This window comes from Magallana gigas, chromosome 2, assembly GCF_963853765.1.
Source record: "Magallana gigas chromosome 2, xbMagGiga1.1, whole genome shotgun sequence".
Taxonomy (NCBI): Eukaryota; Metazoa; Mollusca; class Bivalvia; order Ostreida; family Ostreidae; genus Magallana; species Magallana gigas.
Genome location: NC_088854.1, coordinates 24046745 through 24069661, shown reverse-complemented (window position 1 = coordinate 24069661; position 22917 = coordinate 24046745). Strand labels below are relative to the sequence as shown.

Here is a 22917-nt window from a genome sequence, read left to right as displayed (position 1 = left end):
TTTATGGTGTATTATTAAATTCTTTTGATGTTGATCAGTCGTGAATCATTTCGCTGTCAATCGAAAATTAGCTAGATTGAGTGATGACTGCAAGGACTGCATGCACTGTCCGATGTCAGATTCGCAAATATATACATATATGATCCATATATGAAAGAATTGGATGTTCCTTTCTATGCAACGAACCTATCTGTTGTAGTCAAAATCTACAAACTCGCTCCACCCAAATAAAACAATTTTATTTTATATTTCCTTCTCAAAACTATACATTATGAGGGAAGTATTTGGGGGTTAGGACTGTTAATTTACTCTCAAAGATGCTGTTTATCTTAACTCAAAATATGTGGTAGCTGCTCTGATTTTTAATTACCCAAACATAAATTGACAATTTCTCTGTGTTGATATCAGGTAATAACCGTGTTTCAAGCCACAATCTTCAAGTTATCACCACATTAACGAACTCTTATACCGTTACAATCAGCAGAAATATATATATGTATCTTTCTTTCTCTCTTAAGGCCTACATTTCCCATAAAACTTCTTTTATATCACAGACGTCTCTGTATAGTGTATCATATTGTAAAAAAAAAACCCCGAAGAGTGGTAACATTTCTAACCAGATAGACTGGAGCGCATTGATAAAATACACATAAAGGTGATTTCAAAGGGCTCGATGGTCGTGGCCATTTTTAGACTGTATTGATCTCCGTTAGAAGAAGAGCTCTAAGTAAAAGTATATTAAAATACCTAAATTCAAAATATAAAATATCTGATTTTGTTCTTATTTCTTTACTAAATGATAGTTTATAGGTAAACAACTTGTATCGTAGAATTTTAGGTAGATCTGATGGTTAATTTGTTGACTATCTAGCCTCCTCCATTTAAAAAATCTACATTACAACTTTCATCTACCCGGAAGAACAAAAACAAGCAAAATGGGATTCAAAAAGTATATCAACGACAAAAATTGATGACGATTTCCACTGATGTCTCAACCAAGCAGAATATACACAATAAAGCTTGTTTTTGTTAAGAAACCTCATTTTATTGCTGACATTTTAATGTTGGCTTTCACAGAACCTCCCTTCCGAGGGAGAGAAAAACGTCATGCCATGGCTCTTATGGGGAGGAAATGTGTTTTATAAATATGGACATAATGGACATTTACTGCTTGAATCTGACTGTCAAACATGCTAATTTCTAAAGAATTGCTCATCACATTGTCTTTGTTTGAAGGGTTGTGGGTAACGTTTAACAACCCATATCTTGTCTGATTCTCCTATGTAATCAACGATTGCTTTGTTAGTGCTATTACCCGTGCATTTCACTTCTAGCATGCTCCAAATGTTGCCATCTTCCACCGGAAATTTGGGTTTTTAAGGACTAACATTACCAATTAAATGGCGAGCGACGACCAAGTTAGACTTCAGTGCGTGATTCTAGTTCCATCAATCTGGTCCCATCCGAGCTGACCGGAATCCATTGACAAACTGGCTGTCCATGGCATTTTGTTTGGCCATTTTTCCGGAATATTGTTAATAGAAGGCTAGAGTGGATTATGACATAATATGTAATCCAGCAACACCCAGGTTAGAAACCATTGGTTGTATTTTGGACAACTTCCGCAATGGTTAGGTCAGCAAATTCAGAGTGACGTCAGCAGAAGTTTTGTCAAAATAGAACATCGTTTCTATTAATATTTTTAAAAATATATTTATCGTCCAATGTTTAAGAGAAGTGGGTTACATGTGTGTTACACATGCTATGTAGTTAAATGTTTTTTGCAAAGCAATTAAAGACAAATAAAGCAATTGGTGACCACCCCCAACCCAGTAGGAGACCCCTCAGGATGGAATGTTGTTTGGGATAGCCCCCCCCCCCCCCCCCAGTAATAATGTTTATCTTTTACACGTTTAAGATGTGTACGCGTTCTGTAAAATGTTTAGGGACCCAGAAAAAACCCGGATCCATGATCCCCCTTCTAGAGAAATACAAGCTTACCAGAATAAATAAGATTGCATATATAAAATTTGGTTGATTAAAACAAAATGTACGCATAGTACCACAAAACTCAAGACCTGTCGTCGCTAAATTAAATAAGAAGTGAAAGCTGTGTTGATCAATGGCAGCCGCCAGGGGCTAGAGATTCAGAAGGTAGGAACTAGAGAGAACGTCCGTCGAGGGATTAATTTTAGATGAACTGCCGATTTGATTACATGCAAAAAAAATCAATGTCTTATATTAGTGAAACAGAATTTCTGGAAAGAATGACATCGCTTGTTAGAGGGAACTGGAACGCACCTTAGAGCCCACGTGACACTTACTCTCGGGGGTAGGGCGGTTTGGGACGATAGCTATTCCTATCATATATCTCCAATTATATAGTACATGTAATAACGGGGTAATCCAACACTTTTCTCTGTACGTGCCAAGGGAGTTTTGGAAAAATCTTGGAACTGAACGATGGCGAAATTGGTTAATTATAGAGAGGACCTACCGAGCATTTGTGACACACGAGTACCCAGGGACCGCGGAAACGGCGCCGACTCCGCGAGGGACTTGCTTCATGGATAAATTAACTGTTCGATATTAGTGTCCCTTTTCGATTTTGCTCGAGTTTAGTCATTTTTATGACCATCAAAGGCTAGTGCTATGTATAACAATGTATAACGGCGCTGTAGAACCCTATAACATAACTGCATAGGTGTGAGGGAGTTGTGTATTGGGAATTGATTGATATCTGATACACGGGGTACACCTCTAGTGGGACAACAGGTGATTGATGAGAACACAACTATTACCTACACCTGGAGCATTGATTGACATCTCGTCACAGGTGAGTGAGTCAGTTCAGGTGAAACATTTCACTGGAGGATTGTGTATTCAGCTAAAGACTTCATCTTGTCGGAACAAATTACCCGTAAGTCTGTTTTTGTAGATGTGTAGATATAACAAATGCATATAGAAAATTGCAGATGATATTCAAAGGGAACCCAATTTATAGAGAGATGCTATCTATGTAACTAATTGCATTTAGCTGTACTAGAGGCATTAATTAGCAATTGCATGAGAGATATTTTGGATTGCAAGTTATTGCGAATAATTGTGGACATAATAGCCAGTTTAAACCATAATTATATGTTTGCTTTCTCAAAAAAGAGCAAAATCCATCCAAGTTACATAATAACAATAATTACAAGTAAATGCTACGATTCCATGCTTGATGGTGTGGCACACATTGTGCAGATTTCTCTTGATATTATGAAACATGAAGCAGAGCGGAGAGGAGAGTTTGTCTGATTTGTGAAATGTAAGTCTCCCTCTTTGTGACCCAAGCAATGGAGGGATCACATTCCAGACTTGTGTGTCACGGAGAGTTAAAAATTCAAATTCTGTGATCTTTTTGCATCTGCATATTAGTCACTTAATTGAATTGGGGGGATCAAATGCAACCTACATGGCTGATTTGGTCTGTTTTCTGTATGCTTTGAAGGGCAGATTTCACAAAGTTATCAAAATTTATTAGAATAAGTTTTTATAGAAGCAAACTGCAATTGTTCTGGTTTTAAAAAAGTACCAGTAGTTTTGGGTAGAGGGAGATAGAAAAAGAGAAAGAGGGAGAGAGAAAAAGAGAAAGAGAGAGAGAGAATGTGATCAACCCTGTAGATGTTGAACTATACCATAATTTTTCTGCCATGTTTTTTTTATTGATTTAATCTCGGGTCAGGATAACTATATACAGTGTTTTATTAATTTCAACCAACTTTTCCTGAGGATCATCCGACAAAACCAAACTTGAGAGTAATTTCAACTGTAAATTGCAGCAATTATTATTCTATATCAAGATATCATTGGTGTATATATATTGTAAACTTTGTAAAGATATCCTTGGCATCTGAAAGAAAATAAGATCTCAATGAAAAGTTTGTGTTTGGAAATTCCAGGCTATAGATTGTTATTGCAGACCTTACAATCTATATTATATAATACCATTTTGTAATAGCAGCGCATTAAAACTATGAATTTTGTTCAGGATTTTTAAAGATTGCGTGGCTGCAGTAATTACTAGTAATCATGCTAGGACAGATTGAGCACGATCAACAGAGATGGAAGGAAAAAAAATATTGAATTTTAATAAATCATATCAAAAAAGGGGGGACCTATTGAGCATGACAAAAATTAGATTTAATTAGTATTGAATAATTCTAGTCTCCAGGAACCAAGATACCGCCTGTTTCATGGCGCTGTTGTGTGTTTTGTTGGATTAATCAAACAGCACATGTTTATTGGGGGCGGGTCCTAGAGAAACTCAAGTCCTCGGAGGTCTGTTGATTCATAAAGAGTTTGAGTTTGTGGAATTTAGACTGCTAGATTTCTTTGCAAGGTAGGTGAAAGCAGTATTTGAACTCAACATTGGCTTCCAGCAATTATTTTTTTATGTGAATTAGAGTTTGGTCCCATATGATTCATTGATAATTTGTATACATTCCGTACTAAAGCAACCTGTAATGGACATTGTGAAGTAAAGGTTATGTACGAGTCTGTATTCTTTGTCCATGCATTTCATTTGACAAGTTTTAATTGATGTAGTGTTGACAGTCAGACCTATTCACTATGAAGGATGTATATGTTATTTGCATCTACCGTGAATTAATTTGCTATAAAAAAATTGATTGTTACTAACTGAACACAAGCTTATGGTAGATGTGATAGTGAATTTTTGATATTTACAATGTATTTGATTATCATATACCGTTACATGTGCACATTACAAAGGCTTATATAGCAAATGGATCGGTGTTTTGATTTTATATCACATTAACCGAATAATCACTTTAACCGCGATCAGATTAAGTGGAACCCTCTGTATTTGATTATCATATACCGTTACATGTGCACAATATCAATTATTGAAATTCACTATTTTATTTAGAAGAAGATGCAATAGGTGTAATTTTTTCTATTATGCTTTATTTTGATTCCAATAAGTAATTCTGACATGTTTAAATTGTGTCCAACTTGAATTAGGTTGCTGAGTATAAGGCCTAAGAAAATAAATTGTTTGTTTCCGCTTGCCCGACCAACCCTAGCTTTTACCCCCCGACTCAAAACGTTTTTTAAGGATTTTTGATGGAAAATCGTTTATTTTTGTTTTTATCCGATTTGGAAAAAAAATTACTCAAAATTTTGGTCACAAAAATGCTTTAAGCAGTTATTCTTCTCAAATCAGTGTAACTCAAACGTTTTTTTGTTTCAAAATTGCTGTATGTTTCAATTGTTGTAGATTTTAATAATGCTCTTATCATTGGCAGAGGAAGTATCTGTTATATAATATAATTTTTGTGTTTTCTTAAGACCAGCTTAATAATCAGGAATGATATTAAAAGTATTTCTCATTTTATACCATTCAGCAGTGTCAGTATCTAACTGGCATGTATGGATACTGCAATATTAAAGGAAAAAAAAAATATTTGAAAAAATAAAAAAAATTTCCGATCCTACTTTTTTTCAGCATGAAAGCGGAAACAAACTATTTTTTTTGTTAGGCCTAATGATATAGCACTAGAGGTTTAAAAGAGTCTGTAATTTGGTCTGCTGAATAAAAGGGTGTATCATTAGAGGGAGGCCCTGTATTTTATTGGCGTGAATTACAATAGGGGTGGATCAATGTTCGTAGCTATTTGACAGGTGTCTTGTGACCCTGATGGGTATTTCCTGATTTGGTCCTGCATTATAAAGCTCAGCCCATGGTCTCTCATCCACAAGCCCCTGGAAAGAATAAGTGTGCAGGTTCTTTACTTGTTATGTACAGGATGCAATGTTACATCTCTGGGTTTTTGTCATATTAACATTCAATCTTGTAAAAAATATTCAGGTGTAAAAAAAATGATTGCGTATCTGCATGATAACTTGAATAATGCAATTTTGTTGGGTACCGAGTTGTGAAACATTTCAGTCCCTGCATGCGACTCAAGATGTCTTTATGAGTGTGCCTTAAATATAGCAATTCAGTCAAAAAATTTAAAGTATTTATCAAGGCAAGGAAAAATAAGCATTAGAGTGAAACCAAAGGAATTTACATTAAACAGAAAGTAATGTTGTAAATTTAGTTTTCATTGATGTTTTTTTTTCATTGATGCTTCACTTGCCCCTGTAAGCGCAAGATTGTATTGTGGTACAGCCATGATACATCTCCATATACCCCCGTTGAAAGCTTTGATAACTAAAAGTATCAGCAGTCTAAAAGGATTCAGCATGCATATATGCATGAATCGTATGCATCCTGAATTAATGATGATATAATATTGAGTGCCGTGAGTTTTGCATTCTCATCTGTCTCTTGTCACAAGCCATATCAGCTTGTATGTAAATGTTTGGATGAACAGATTGTATTTGTTTTCGTCAGGGTCACTGACTCCAGTCAGTCAAATGTTACCTATACGTTTCACCCACAACATACTGATCGGGAGAGTCACACCTAGCTATCTGATCACCAGAAACCGCGTGTCAAACCGCTGTAATTTCCTGGTGCTCGGGTCAGAATTTTCGATCTCTGTCGGTGGAAGCTTCTAAGATGAAGCCCTTTCTCTATGTTTGTCTTCTTCGAAGATCAGCAACTGTTGTTGATTGAAATTGGCAATATTTACTTTTATGAATGCTGTGTATGATTCATACGATTGAAGGACCGTTGACTCGGGCCAAAAGGAGGGTATGGAAAAGCCAACTTGGACTTAGGGACTGATGCAGTCTGCAGAAATTGATTTAGGGAAAATGATTTTCCTCATGAAATTCATTTGCACAAAGTAATTGCTTGTCATCAAGTACCAATGAAAATTCATGGCTGAGAATCGGCCCTGATAGCTATTAAAAGGAGTTATGATTTCTGTTAGCATTTATTTATTAGTTCTAATGCTGTGGCTGTAGTCTCTTAGTTCCAATATGATATCAAATGACATAACTTGCATCAGCTCAGATTCAGTTGAATTATAAAATTTTATGAAATAAATGGGCTGTGGATGCATGCACATCCTTGATGTATTTTTTCATTGCAGTGTGCATTTTTTAGAAATTATTGTATTGATTTAAAAAGTTGTGCCCCAAAAAACTGCCATATCTGGGAAATTCTTAATTCATGTTCGTGAGAGAAATAATCTGTGGCTAGTATGGAAAGTCATCAAATCTGTAATAATTGTTTCCCAAGGGAATTCTAGTCCACAGGTGAAAGAAAAATGATATTAAAAACCTATTGTAGCAGCTTTGCTTGATGAGCTTATTATTGCAGGAGTGTGATTTCATCACACTAATAGTTACAGCAGACAATGCGAGGTCCCTCTCCGAGTCTAAACATGGTGGGCTTTATGGGTAGAAGTGCTCCCAGAAGATAATCACCGACCATGCTTGGGAGGGGGATTTGGCTTTTAGTTTTATCACAGGGACTTCAAAGGGTTTGACTTATCTCCACCAATCTTGTGTCTTCTAGCTGATTAGTTTATCACATAAGCAGACTGTCTACTAGCGGTCATTATGTAAGCTACATAAAGCTTAGTCGACTCTTTAAAGGACAGAGGGAGATCTGTCTCTTTTGGTACAAAAAGTATAAACATGGTAATTTTGAATTTTATGTTGTGTAAAAACACAAAGTTAGTTTTCCATGTTTACTGCATGAAAATTGAGATCTGAAAGATGTTATTTAAAAGTTTGAAGCTAATCATTTTGTTGTGTCATCTTAACATTTTGGGCTGTGTTTTGAGCTTTGATTAATCAGATCACATGCTGTGGACACCAAAGAAGATAAAAGCTTTCTGAATATGAAGATAAAGGCGTTGAGGGTGTATGGTGACCTCTTTGTGGATGCTGTGATGACCAGGACTGATGCTGTGACAACCTCCAGTATAACGGAATAGCGAGGTCCTCTGGGGCCTTTGTCCACTTCTAAAGGTCACAGGTGGCTAAACCCACCACAAGTGGTGACAATCCCCTTTGTTTTTTCAGCATCATCTGTCTGTCGTCTAGCACATCAAACGATCTTCTTGTGTTGATTTATTGAGTCAGAGAGGAAGACTATCCACCAAACAATTATGAATATTGAAATACAGTACACAGTGGGCCCCCCATTAAATGCATTTAATCAAAATATCTTGCATATTGAATTGGGTATAATGATCTCACTACCCCGGCCAATCATTGTTAAAGACTGGGTATATGACTCTTATCTTTGGGATGCCTGACTGCCCTTCAATCAGCTCCAGAGCGAATCTCTGCATCTCCTTCCATTCTTGTGTGGCATAACTGTTGATTACTTTCATAAACTGGCTCCGGAAATTTGGAGAAAACTCCGACATGATGTATGACTTCTTTATCTAAAAATTGGAATGCAAATTTGCGCTAACAGATGTCACAGTTGACAAAAGAATTGTAACTGTTTCAATGCAGGAAATTAAGATTGTTAGTTTTGATTAAACTCACTTCGTAAAATAACAACTTTCATTAATTTAAGACTTGGCTCGAAAAATGCTGTGATATAAGCGCTAAAGTAAACAGGATTTAAGTGAGAAAAGTGATTGTCTTTTGATATTTGCAGAAGATTTAGATATCAAAAGTGCCAGAAATTAGTGTTCTCTTGTATGATGCAAGGTTTCATAATGGGGAAATATTGAGGTTAACTGTTTAACAAACTATCTATCACAGTTCTTGCTAATAGCATGATCAAATTTCAACATTTAATTAAAAATTTCAGACTCCAAGATATCTTGTGTCTTAAGAATTTAAATTCCAAGATAAATTTAAGAACTTTGCTGAAACTGTTTTGAATCCTGCATGAACCTGTACATAGAATGTTTGTTTTTTATTCTTCATGCTAAAGTAAACAGTAAAAATTTTTACCTAATTTAAAAAAAAGAATAACGGTACATCCATTGGTGAAATTTCAAACAGCTGGTTCAGAGCAAAATAATGAAACGGAGAACATGGTAAAATTGACTGTTGTATTCTGCAATACAAGAGAACATCTGTTGATGTTTGAGAATGTGGTCAATTGTTGGGTGCATTATAAGGTTGTGTCCTGTACAGACCAGACACAGACCGAGATCTAGTGATATCTCACGTCCCCAGTCCATAAAGGGAGAAATCAGAAGGATTAGACCCCTCATGGTGTCCCCACACAATGGCCAACAAATTACACATCATGTCTGTCAATGGAGGCAGGCATGCCCTCTTTGTTGTTCTCTAATTAGTTGTTTATTTGGCGTTGATCAGCGGATTTGAGCTCGATTTGTGGGGTATCTCTACAGTGAGGCGATTGTTCAGTCACATGTTGCACTCTGTCAGTTGCCGCAATTAGAGAACTTTGTTCATTCTCATTGCATCTGTGTGTTCGTAAAGAGTAGATACAAATTCAATATCAGCAAGGAGACATCTGTGGATATTTGTGTATATGAGCTAAGTATTATCCCATATATGCTTTGTGGGATATCCGATTCTAATCTTGACAAATGAGAGCACTTCACTAACCTCGGAGGATATCATAATACTGGGAATACTGACTGAGCATTGCGATTTTGCATGAGAAAAAACTGATTTATCCATCAGGTAAAGGATGATATATATATAACTGGAGAGCAAAGTGTTTTAGAGTTGTAAAATAGCATTGGAGATATTGAAAATAATCAGTTACGTTGTGTTTATGCAGGCAAGCCTAATGAATAGAGATGGAGTGTGGAGTGTTTTATGAAAATGTGTTTTTTATTGCAAAACCGTCTAAGAGCCTTATCTATCTAATGTGCTGAATATTTAATGGTTTGATGTTACAAACTTCTGCTTCAAATGCAGCAGCTGAAGCTGTTAAGTGATCAAATTCTAACAGATTGAGAGGGGATAAAGTTACAAAAAAGTGTTTTAGTCCCCATGATCTGGTATGAATTCAGTAAAGAGAATGCATTAAGTGCAGGAGTAATCTATTACAGCTGAATACTATATTTTCCTTTTAATCCCATTGTGAATACATGGTTGGATACAAAGGATTACTTCTGGTAATTTATTATAAATTGCGAATTATCATGATTGTATTAATTCAGCTTTCAGATAAATACAAATTAGTATTGTATTGCATAAAGATACTGATAATGGCTATCTTGCAATCTTACATCTGCTGATTGTATGGTAGAGATGAAAATATTGATGGTCATAGTCATTCTGTTGACCCAGTTGTCAATGGAGACTTTTAACTTTCCAGTATGGTGCATTTTTCCTGTATGCACAAATTGCAGTGAGTTGTTAACTTTTTTGAAATACTGTTAATCAACTTTTATTGGCTTTTGAGAAATTTCACTCTCAGACTTGACTGTTTTTGGAAACTTTGTTTTCAATGAAATGATCAGTCCATTAATTTTCATTAAAGGCTCTGTAGTGAAAAATAATTGCTGCGCATGCAATAAAGTTTATGAATTGTAAATTTAGAGAATTAAGTCATCACAAATGAAAGTAGGTTTACAGTTGAAAGGTCAAGTCATTGTATTTACTCGATTGTCCTTGACACTGTGAAAGGTCATGGTCTTTATTTATATCCAGTTGTCCTTGAGACTGTTGACTTCCCTGTAGGTTGGGTTTTTATAGTTTTTGCACACACACATGCTGGGAGTTGTAAACTTTGTGGTGTTGACATGCCATCCATCGTAAACAGTCTGATCCATCACTCCTCTCGGAGACTGCACATTGAATCTTCTTCTAGCGGTTTTCTGCTTGACTGGAACAAGAGAGGCCACTGGCAACAATGAAGAAGCTACCGTGGGCGACTTGGCTCCACTGCAATACATCAGACAGTTTGGTGTACCTTTATACATTGGGAGATTAGGTGCTTCTTTATTCGGCTGAATCCGACCAGAGAGCCCTTCATTCAGTTTTAATGATTCACAATCGTTTCATTAATTTTTTCGTTTTGCATTGCAAACTCTGTGGCTTTATATTAAGCTCATTCTTTTGCATCGTCTGTCTTGGAAATAACTTGCAGGTCACATCTTTTGGTTTCTTTTAAGATCTAGTCATGTTGGTCTTTAAAATAAATCATAGGCAGATGATGGAATATTACTGAATTTGTTATTAAGGTGAATGGAGTGAATTAAAAAGTTCTTATAGGATAATCACACATTCTTTTGTTCTGAATTGGTTACAGAATTAGTTGTTTAATTTGGCTGAATCACTAACCAAGGTCTGCACTCTGCAGCGTTCCTTAAATAACAGAAAGGAATCATGTTTATTAACAAAACGCTGGAACCATTTAGAAATCTGATTATTTCTAGTGACAGAAGGCAGATTGCAGTAATGGTTTGGCGATAGATATTGGTTTATATAAAAGAAGAAAAGTAAATGTCTGTTTATTGTTCAAGTGTTTCTGTTTGTTCTCCAAAGTCTGTTAAACCAGCAATGTGTAAACTTAAAAATTTTCAAAGTAAAATTCAGCTTTAATGTATGCAGATTGAGTTTTCTAAAGTTTCAATATCTTGATTTCATTTTGCCTACTGTCATAAGGAATTACGGGCACTAGCCAGCCAGCACACAAACAGTTGTAGCATACAGCAAGGAAAGACATCCCCCCCCCTCAAGAAATGCAAATTATTGAATACAGTTCGTACTGTAGTGAACTATGAATTAGGTCTGTGTAATTACAGAGGAACACACTGCAAGGCTAACAACTTAGACAAAAGACAGGACAAAATGACACCTTACAATAGGCAAAGGAAAAGTAAAGTACATTCAAAAGAGGGGAGGGAACTTGGTATTAGCATGAACATCCATTGATAAGGAGTATGCTTTTGTTATGTTCTGATTGTGTGAACAGTTTTTACAGATCCTGTTGGTCCAACAAAGAGAGTTTATAGTGAATGAATTTTTAGAAATCTTATTTTGGATTGTTGAAAAGTGTTAAGAAATCAGTAAACTTTGACACATTTCATAATGATTCATTGAGAGAAGAATGGTTTTGACCTTATGAAAATGTTGAACCTACAAAAGAGCTATGTATATTGAATTGAGAATTGGGAGAGTTATTATAGTAAATGAAATCTTATGTCTTGGAGCGACTTTGTAAAGTCCCTGTAGGCCACTGACACTCTTTGGAGAGAGCTTATTTCCCCCTTGTTCACTTTGTTTATTGTTGTAAGTAAACATATGTATAATGGGGAGGTGGGAGAACAATAAACAGCCATTCTCCAACAAATAAAGAGCTCCACAGATGCAGATTTTTTCAGTGGCACTGCCCGTTTGGTCGGCCTTTGATACATTGGTACTCTAATTAAAATCATTCATTGGTCTCTTGTAAAGCTAGGGTATAACACCCCAAGAAGACACACCTAAACAGCAGGCTTTGTTTATATACAGCGCTGAGTCTTTATGCTTTGCCAAATTAATTTTGTTGTTGTCTGGTAGAACATAACCTCATTCTGTTGGGTTTCCTGTCCGGAGTTGATGGTGTAGATCGACTTAATGATGATGCAATCATGACCCTGCTTGTTGTCCTGAAGGTAGATCTAGTCAATGTCTACTCAATATACCAGATCTTGATTTCTTTCCATCTGAGGTAGATTTTTTCTCCCTAGCGTTACTGTAAGGAGTCTTTGGTCGATCAATGCTGGAGTTGCCTGACAAAACAGTATTACGGCTTCCCTGGGTCTCTTTAGTAATTTCTGAAGGATCTTTTACAATTAGCAAAGCTATTAGTTAACTTGCATGTTTATGATCAACCCCTATTGTGCAAGAAAATATGGTTTTAAAATGCTTTACACTCATGATCAAGAGGAGAATGTCCTTCCTTTCAAAGAAAAACAATCAGATGTTTTGTAATTAAAGTGAAGTCAAAAAATCGATCTTTCATTTTCAATGTCTTGGAAAATTCTATGTTTGAATTTAAACTAATTATAGCAGGCATCAGTTCTTCTTGAACAAAATGCCAATTCTCATACACAAGAGGTATTTCAGAGAGTTAATAGCTTCAATTGACACAAATTGAATGAGAAACGTTTCTCAATCACGCTGCTGACTTGAAGAATCAACTTCACAAGCGAAGGAGTTTTTTTTTTAAACCCTTTAAATTAAGTTTTAAAAATTTAGTGGATGAATGGATGAGTGATCGACTCTGCAGATATATAACTAATGAAGTTGTAAAAATTAGTTTGCTTAGTATTTTTGGATTTTGTATAAAGAGAACTAGATACTTTATAGAGAGGCTGTTCTATGTGTGTTCGCTCAATGCTTGTGACTGAACAATCCGATACAGCATGGGGCAGGGTATTTAATCCAGTAATGACTTTGGTCACATTTTTGTGACTCCAGCTTAAAAAAAGAAAAGAGAGAAGACTTTCCAAAGAGATTAGACAAGTGATAGCAGGTGTCAGGATTTTTATCTGTTTGGAAGGGTTAAGACGGATTTAGTCGTGTACCTGTAGTCAAACCATTGGAGGCCCAGAGAGCTGGCCATTAGCTGTGTGTAGGCTTTATTTACAAACAGGATCAATTCTCCCACCTTTGAACTGTACCCAGAGAGCATGCGGGCCATTTCCTGCTTTTAGGTCATTTTTCTTCTCTTTTTAGTGAGGAAACATTTACTTTACCTCTGGAGCAAGGGATAGAGAAATTGAGAAAAAATCTTCTGGATTTGCCCGTTTTTGTGTGAGGTTTGTGAGGTAAGTCATTTTTCAAAATTTTTAAGTGATAAAGTCTATCTTAAAATTCACCAATCAAAAGTAATTGGGTAAAAACAGAAGATTATTCTGGGACTGCAAATTTGTTTCCCTCCAGGCTCTGACATTTATGTATGTGTTAGTTATCCAAATGATCTAGGTTCAATGCAAGATAGCGAAAACTGGATGTCAATTCAAGTTTAGATTTATATGATTTAAAAGTTTGCTTTATCAGTGATAACTGATGGAATGAGAGAATATAAAATCCAGCTGTTTCTAAGAAAACAAACACACAGTTCGTAACAATTTCAAAAAGCATTAAAGCAACCAAGTTACAGTACATTTCATGAAACATCTGTATAAGGACATGTTTTAATTGCTCTCTTTCATACAGTCTAACTTAAATGTTCCCTTGTCTGGGCCTACATCTTCCTGTATTCCGATCAATTTAGCTTTGTGGTTTGTTTGTTGGGAAATTGATCCTCGATTGCATTTATCTGAGGTAATAATTAAAGTTTGGGGTAGGTTTTGGGCCTGTGTGTAAGTCTGTAGGCTGCATTGTGTCTGTTTAGCATGCTTTGGGGTAGGATTACCCATGTTGAGCACATTCTGTTTGACAAGGGTCTGATACAGAGTAACCCCGTCGTTGTAAGCTATCCCGTGACACCGCTGTGTTTTGTGTTATCTTTTAAATTTACAGGACATGAAGTTACATAAATTACAGCCAAACAATCAGAAGTTGAGTCATAGTTTCTAATTTTTCTGAGGAATTTCAAAATTGGAGTCTTATCTTCTTTATGTGGTAAAAAATGTCTTCACCCTGTCCATACAGGGGTTTAAATTGAATAGAGTATCTTAAAGATGTACACATTTTATCATCACACTTAAGTATATTGGTTTGTCATTCTACTCTTCCTTGCATACCTTAAATGGTACTAGCTATAAAGTAACATATGGTCAATTCTTTATAGATGTCATTGTAAAACATAAAAAGGGTTCCTAAGGCCGGGTTCATAGATATACTGATATTTGTTGTGTGTAAATTAAAGCTTAAATTTATCTGAAATGAAATCCCATTTGAGGCTAAAATGAAACAGATTGCTCTCCATGAATGTCCTGACGCCAAGGGAGATATGCAAATTACTTCAAATCTTGATATTGAATGGGTTTTTGCATAGAAGATGATTGTTTTAATTAAGCATTGTCAGTCTTGAACTCTGATTTACTGACTCTCCATTGCTAAAAACCCTGGGAGGTTGTCACCATGAAGACAAGGAGCTCTTCGGTCAATGGAGTTCATTATAGTCCTCTCACCTCAAGTTGTCGTGGCATTCCCTGTTCAACCATCACACCACTCTTTGACACTTCTTTAATGCAAATGTTTATTTTCAAGTGATCGTTCATAAAGACAATGGTTTAGTTTACCTTCTGTTGAAAAAAGACTTCCATTGTCCTCTGCCTCTGGTCCTTTGACCATTCTCTCTCTCTCTCTCTCTCTCTCTCTCTCTCTCATGGATCATTTTATAATTGATATGAAATACCAGGTACTTGGATTATTAGGTCTTTATACATTCATTCTTGCAAGCACAGAGGTGCATGGTTGGTTCTGTAATAGGAAATATTGATTTGTCTTTGAGTATCTAGGAACTTCTTAATTCATATTATGTAATGAAATGGTGTCTGTTTCCTCATTAGTCTAAAGGATTTTGGTCTCGGTTGGACACCCCGTTTTATTCCAATATGGATCTTTTTTTTACTAAATTGATGCAATACATGTACTTGCATTATAACTTTAAACACTTTTTTAATCTGAACTGTTTGACTAAAGGTGATGAAAAAAATTCAATGTATTTGGAAAGGTTTTCTAAAACAAATGAGATACTTTGTGGAGATTGTGACTTAGTTGTAATTGTTTGTAGCTTGTAACTGAAAGGTAGCTACGGGTTCAAATTATGCAGTGGTCATTGGATATTGTGTTGATCTATTCCAGGACATGGCACCAAAGATAGGTAACTGCAGGGATTTTACCAAAGACAGACTTACTGTAGATTTCCTTATTTTACGTGAAACTTAATTCCACGATTCAACTGTTTTTCACCAAATCGCTAGAATAATAAATCGCAAATGCCAATATTTTATCATACTTTCATGTAGTTTACATATGTCCAAAAATTATAAAACGAGATTTTAAAATTCGCGAGACGGGTTTCTTGCGATTTTATGCAAATATTAATTCCTCGCTTTTAATTAGGAATTTACAGTATGTCCCATCCATTGGGGGGTCACCACTGTGCACTTCTAGATTAAATTCTTCAAATGATAAACTGCATATAATTAGGGAAAAAAGAAAGACATTGCTTATGTATAAATGCTAGATGCTGTCAGGAAAAAGAGCAGACTAAAAAAATTGTGGTCAATTGAGAGGAAACTGATTGATCGGGTATTTACATGCTTCCTGTCTGGTCATGTGTTTCAATTGTTTTGTTTCCGCTTCCTGCGATCTGACTACGGAGAGCATGTGGCCATTATCTATTTCCTCCAATCAAAGGCACTTGGACAGCAGTAGAAGAAAGATTCCCTATTTAAAATGAATGATTGGTGAATTATTCCAATTTTTTTTCATTTTCTCACATTTAAAACATAATTATACCCAGCTAGAGGGAGAGGGATCCCATTTGTCAGTGCGTCTCATTAGGTTTAACTAGTTTCCATTAAATCAGTATTTTCTTTTGTTGTAAGACAATATTTGATGGAAATGGATTACAAAATAATTATTGAAAAAAAATGGAAACAAAGACAATTTAAAAAAGATTGTCCATTGAAGTGTGAGATTGTCATTTGGCGAATGCTGTCACGATAATCGCAGCAACACAGGGCAGGCATGGAGGGGACCAACGGCATCTCATCAGTCAAAAAGGAACCAGTTTACTGCTATCACAAAGCAGGCAAAACTGAATGATGGAGGACTGTAGAGGTCTTGTCTTGCGTCATTGTAATATTTTTTTTTTTTTTTTTTTTTTTAGTTGCATGAGGTGTAGATTTGACTTACCGGTATGTGATCGATAAAAATATTTTTTTGGGAAAAAATCTCAGCTCCCTATGGAGATGGATGTTGCAAATAGAAACAAGAAAAAATCAATTGATATTTAATTGATTACTAGCAGTGTAATTTCAATCTTTATAACTTGAGCACCACTGGAAATGAAATAAATGTAGGTGCTTAAAGGAAACAATTTTCTTGATTATTCTTCTAGCTTTCCTGAATGCCTCATTAGAGTTATTTGCATATCTGAACTATATAGTCCAATAGATGATTGAATTTCCTGCGTTTTGCCTGTTTATGGTGTAACCAATATTGATTGTCATGGGAACACAGCGTCCAGTCTGCGAAGGATAAAGTGAAGTCCTCTGTATGTAGGAGAATTGAGAACTAGAGACTTCTAACACTGTTTCATAATTGCCAATAAACTCAAAATTATTTATACAAGCTGGAATTAGCATCCTTTAGCGAAGGACATTTTTTCTTCTGGATGGGGCCGATTATTGAATTAGCGCAGGTCTTTTGTGCACAGAAATAGCGTTAGTTTAAATAATTCAGACTATAGTGGGTCTCAATTGCAGTAGCTAATGAAATGTCTGGACGCTAATCCTCTAGCATTGAACATACCCTGTGAAAATGCATTCAAATTCTTCTGTAAAGAGCTCTTGTTAAGATTAGATATCTCGAACAATAATTATTTCAGTTGTAAAAAAAAAAAAGGAAATTATTTTCCTAGTCAGATTTTCATTGTGAATTGAAATGAAAAATGTACTTATACTGCAGATTAAATTGCAGCGTCTCTTGTATATTTTATTAAGCACAAATTTTTTTAAATCTGACGCACAGAGAACCATTTCGATTGTTTTCATTGTATAGTAGAACCTGTCTATCTAGTGGCCTGAGTAATCCAGAGTTGTATAATATTGATGCAGAGATTATACTGGAGTCTTTTCTAGAATCTATATGAAAGAAAGGAGATTTTGTACATGTATTAATTAAGTTGGTGAATAAATGGTTATTAATTACATAAATACATAGAATGATAGTTTAAGTTTACTTAAATGAAAAAGAATGTGGTATAGTTTTCTTTTTTTTTCCTAATTGCTATTTTTTGAAATAGTCTTTGAATGTTCGACTAGAATTAATTAAGTGCCTTAATGACAACATGACTTACAAGTTATTGAACACCTCAACGCTCCAGAGTGTCCCTTGGGGATATTATGATAAATTGTAACGAGCAGATTAATTGTTTGTTCTTATTAATTAGTCAACATGGTGTCATATGAATACTATGGACACAGTGTTGCATCACCTGTTTTGTTTGGGACAGTGTTCTGTATCTTCGAGGGCCCAGGGTTGGGTAATTTGTGTGATGGATTGGGTTGGATATTGATTTTCACGGCACAGGTAATTGTTCGCCTTTGTTCAGGTAATTGTTCAATTCAGGTGCCCACTTTCCCAGAATTGAGCATTGTTTGATAGATTTCTAACATTAAATTTATTATCAAAGAGATGTCACAGGTCTTGCTTAATGAGCGCAGATAGAATCTGTTAATTTGTCTCAAGTTGCTGAAGAGAAACTTCAAACGGATTTCTAACACCCTCATTATTGACATTGTGTCCGAGTTAATAATCAATTTTTGGGTAGTTGGAAATTATATTGCCTCGTGTACCTGTCAGCTTTTTTGAACAATTAATATGAATAATTAATGTTTAGAGAGGAAAATATGTGACATAATAAATTTCTCTTTTAAACATTGTGGAAATAATGTCATTTAAAGGATACAAAATTATTACAATGTGTCAGTATCAATTTATAGCTTGGTGATTACAGATGCCGGTAATATCTTTTACCTCCAGATGGGAGGTGGAGAGTTTCATTATTTTTCCATAAATATGTAAAAAAAAATTTGTTTTAATGATTTAAACCAAATTTTAGGTTGAACTGCACCGACTAATTAACAAAGTTGAAAAAGTCTAAATAAAACCTAACTTTTTTTTTTATTCCATCTTTTATATATATATATATACATGTATTACACACGCAGGATATTAGGTTCTCGACAAACATAATGCACGAAAGCTTAAATATTGCTTTTTTACATTATTTGACCTGGGGATAGCAATGTTTTATCCATCGATTTACATTATACAATGTTACTAGAGATGTGGCAGTAGTTTGGGTATTCGTTAAGATTTATAGGATAAGATTATGACTTGAGTGCATTGGCTCCAGAATTTTTTTCTTCACTCTTCACCCACCTTTTTCTTGTGGCGACGCGTTTCAAACATTGCGTCAGTGTCATATCTAGCTTGTATCACTCCTTCCTGTGTGAGCAATATTTACTGGTAATATATCTATCATGATGATTAAAGATAAATAACTTGTCAATATGTGGCATTTATATCATAATTTGTAGGATTGTGCACAGAATTTGTTGCACTGTACAGATCTATTAGCAACTTTTGATTACATCTGATAAAACGGAGAGGGGGAAGAAAAAAAGTAAGAAATTCTTCACTTCGGGGTTAAGTAGTAATGTACTGATAAGATCGGCAGGTGACACATTACTGTACCTGATGAATAATAGCATTTAGAATTGATGGTTATACATTCTGCAACACTTGGCTGAAGAATTCACAAATTAAATCCTTTTACTTGCAACACTTTCATTTCTAGTCTATACAGTCTGTGTTTGTATTGGTTTAATGCAAACCAATTTAAGTTTGAGTGACTTTAAAGAAATACGGGGGATGAGATTTTGTTAGGTGACACAGTCTATGGGAGTGCGAAGTGCAAGTCTTGAGCCCCACACAAAAAGGTTTTTTATTAAAAAAAGCATGTACTGAATTCGTTTTCTTTAAAAAACGTGGGGCTGTTTGTGTAAAGGTTTAAATGTTAATTGTGGATACGATAGACAAGATGTGTTTTGCCTTGCGGATTGAAATTCTAATGTGTTCTATAGTAAAACCTTACACAAACACAGGCTTTGGTGGAAATTAAAGTTAAGGGAACGGACTTTACTAACTTTTAGGAGGCGATCTGTCACAGTAATTCTAATGGTGTTAAGGAGATACCCATTAAAGTCTTATATGCAAGTAAGTTTTTTATTGTTTTAAAAGTAGTAAATTTTCTTCCAAATAATCTTGCTATTACCATTGCTAACTTAAATCAAGTTTAAATTCTTGTCTTTATATATAACTTAATTATGAAATTTATTGGAGAATTTTAAAGTCTACATAAACACTTGTTACAATGTAGCGTGACATTTTTATGATTCAATATGTATCAGCGTATCTGGTAAGTAATAAAACTTTATTTTTGAAAATAAAGAGGCGATTCTAATGGAACAGCGAGTCTGTATGGAAAGTCTGAAGTCGGCAATGTTATTTGATTTTGTTTCGATGTACATACACCTAGCATAATGTAAAGCCATCAGCTGAAAGCCTGAACTCGTGGGTAATGTCATTTTAGTTCTGAATATCCCCACAGAACAAACAGGTCTGCCAAAGTGGGTAAATATAATTCTATCTCCGCGCCACTGATGGGGCCACAGTTACTGGCAGGATAATTTTACGATTTGTTTGCATCATCTGTGCGTTTGGGACTGTAGGACTATGTAGAGTAGCAGATGATTACTGCTTGTGGGGCTGTAATGGTGGGTAAACATTAGCTTACAGAAGGTTGAAAGGCTAGTGTGGTTGATTATACAGCTAACAGTGTTGACTTTTCTGTGTGGAGTTTGTATTTGGAGTATTATGACATATTTCGTTTTATGGCTTCGTTTGAGTGATCGACTGATTTTGAACAAAATTGCATGTACAGTCCAAGCAAGTTAGCTAGGAAAACTGAGGTCTGGATATCTGTGCTGTGGGAATTTAGATTATAGTCGTACAATTAGGTAGGTACCTTAAATTAAAAGAAAAATTCTTTCTATGTAATTTATATTTTGTGTGTATGCTGTTAGTTATCATTGAGCCTCAGAGTGCCGCGGCCGTCCCTCGAAGGATGAACCTGCCTACCCTAATGCCTTTGATCATTGTGACATGTATATGAACATTCATTTCTCGTTGGCTTTTCAGCATATCTTTAAAAACCATATCTTCTTTTTGAATTCACTTTGCATAAAGGAACACTTTCACTGATCGAGTTGCAAATGGTCTGAAGGAACCCTCTGATGTGCAATAATCTCGTACTTGTTACTTTCGCTGTTGAGCGAAGCTTTCTAAGTGTCTGTTGACACATGCTTTACAGCGCTATTTACCCAATGGAAACTCATTCCATTTGCAAGTTTTAATTGGAATTTGAACTGTTGTCTGATTAAAAAAGGTAAATATTTAAAAAACATGGCATGTATTTACACCAACAGATGCTGCTCTTTGCAGGGAATGATTTGTTAGCGCTGGATTCTAGCTCAGTGTTGACACAAACCAGTTCACACTGAGTCATTGGTTTCCCTATCTATAGTCAATATCCGATTGTGTGATTTCATATTTAGGGGTGTCCTGTGTGGGCTGTGAGGGTCCCCTATTGTTTTTCTGAGGGTTCTTATCAGTTCCTTACTCTATGACAAGCACATTTTTGAGTGTAAGTGTAGTGTCATATCCTGCCTGGGTCTGTTATCATTTTTGTGTGTCACCTGTTTTTTTTTTACCTGTCCAAAAAATTGCAGTGTTACACAGGTGGCAACTGACTTGTTTATTACGGACTGAAACTGAATCTTGTATTGATACTATTGATTGTCCAATCTCTATTCTGGACACTCAGCAGCTTTAGAACAGCTTTCCAGTTCTCTTTGATCAAAGGTGTCCTGTTTACAAGTTTAGTGGATCAAACATAGACTTATCTGAGATTATACTACTGGATGTAAGTATGTATACTTGATTTCATGGTGAAAGATTAACTATTACATATAATCATCTTAAATTTGTAAAGTTTATAAAATTAAAAGATGAAAGTGTAAATTTTAACGTGTAAATCGATGATCATAACAAGTGTCGAGGAGATTTCTTATATCTAAGTGTTAAAAGGCTTCTTTGTTTAAAAGTTTTATTTGAAATGCTGAGCTCTCTTCCTCTTCATTGTTGTTACAACTTGTGTTTGAAATAAGAAAATAAAATATGAATGAACATTGTAGATGTCAGTTCCTGCCACTGCATAGAACTGGATTACACAGCAATTAAAGCATATGGGCCAATCAATGAACAAAAAACTAATTTGATTGTTTTTTATGATATGACCCCCTCCCCCCTGGGTTTCCTGTGGAGCCCTGTGGGGAACTGGTTTTAGGGATCACAGGTTCTATTCAAACAATTAGCCAGTCTATTCACCTATCTAAGATCTACCCAAATCAGGTGTTACAGACAGGTGTGATTTTTGTCATTATATTGTTAGATAGGTGTTAACAAACTCCTCTGTTGTCAAAGGCAGGGATTAAAATCAAAGGCTTTGTTTGCTCTATTTGTTAAACAATTAGCATTTATTTGTGCCACAAAAAAATCTCCAAGCTTTGCATACCCCGTAGATCATACATGTTTTACTAACATTTAGACCTTAGGGCAAGGGTTTTTATTTTTTAGTCTGAAATGCATCTCAAGCCTTTAGATGGATTTTTGTGAGGGATATTAGATACCTAGTTAGTGGTATGTATGAATATATTTAAAATTTTTGTTTGTGCACATACTAGTATTGAAAAGTTCTGGAGAAAATTGATGATGGGTAAAGTGGTGTTGCTTTAATTAATACTACAAGTAATTTTAACCATATGAGCAATGCTACCATTTCCCTGTCACACACATGCTTTTCAGCATTTATCTCTTGTTCATCAAACTGTGATAAGAGATTGTTACCCCTAACAATGGAGAGGTTGGTTAATGAGTGCTAATTACCCCTCATAAAAGAATGAAAATGTCAAAAAGTAAAGTTTTATGAGGTGTTGGCATTGCAAACCAGAGATATGACTGATAGAATTGGGTTTGAGGGTTGAGGAAAGGAGTGGGGGGCCAAATTATCACAGGTAAAAAGCTATCTACCTGAGTGATCTGGGTGCAATCTGTGGCAGACCGCTGAGCACATTCCCAAAACATGTTACATATTACTCGGAGGGGACCCCTTTATTTGTGCTTATTGGAGGCATTTACCAGTGCTGTAAAAAGATAATTGCTAAGTTTAAGTGAACATTTGTGTAATATGAAATTCTCTTGGTT

General features: G+C 35.4%; 1 protein-coding gene across 13 annotated transcripts in view; it reads left to right on the top strand.

The window, feature by feature from the left end:
* Positions 1-2320: 2320 nt before the first annotated feature.
* Positions 2321-22917, top strand: part of LOC105324492 (teneurin-m) — a 67064-nt gene continuing 46467 nt past the window's right edge. For 4 of the 13 annotated variants that reach the window (XM_066075747.1, XM_066075746.1, XM_066075745.1 and 1 more), the window contains exons 1-2: positions 2321-2836; positions 13582-13673. The gene's annotated coding sequence lies outside the window, so the exon portion shown is untranslated. Of the gene's footprint in view, positions 2837-4362; positions 4385-13235; positions 13474-13581; positions 13674-19691; positions 19810-20458; positions 20613-22247; positions 22354-22917 lie in introns of those variants that run through there. The other 9 variants (XM_066075750.1, XM_066075749.1, XM_066075748.1 and 6 more) reach the window with 7 other exon arrangements.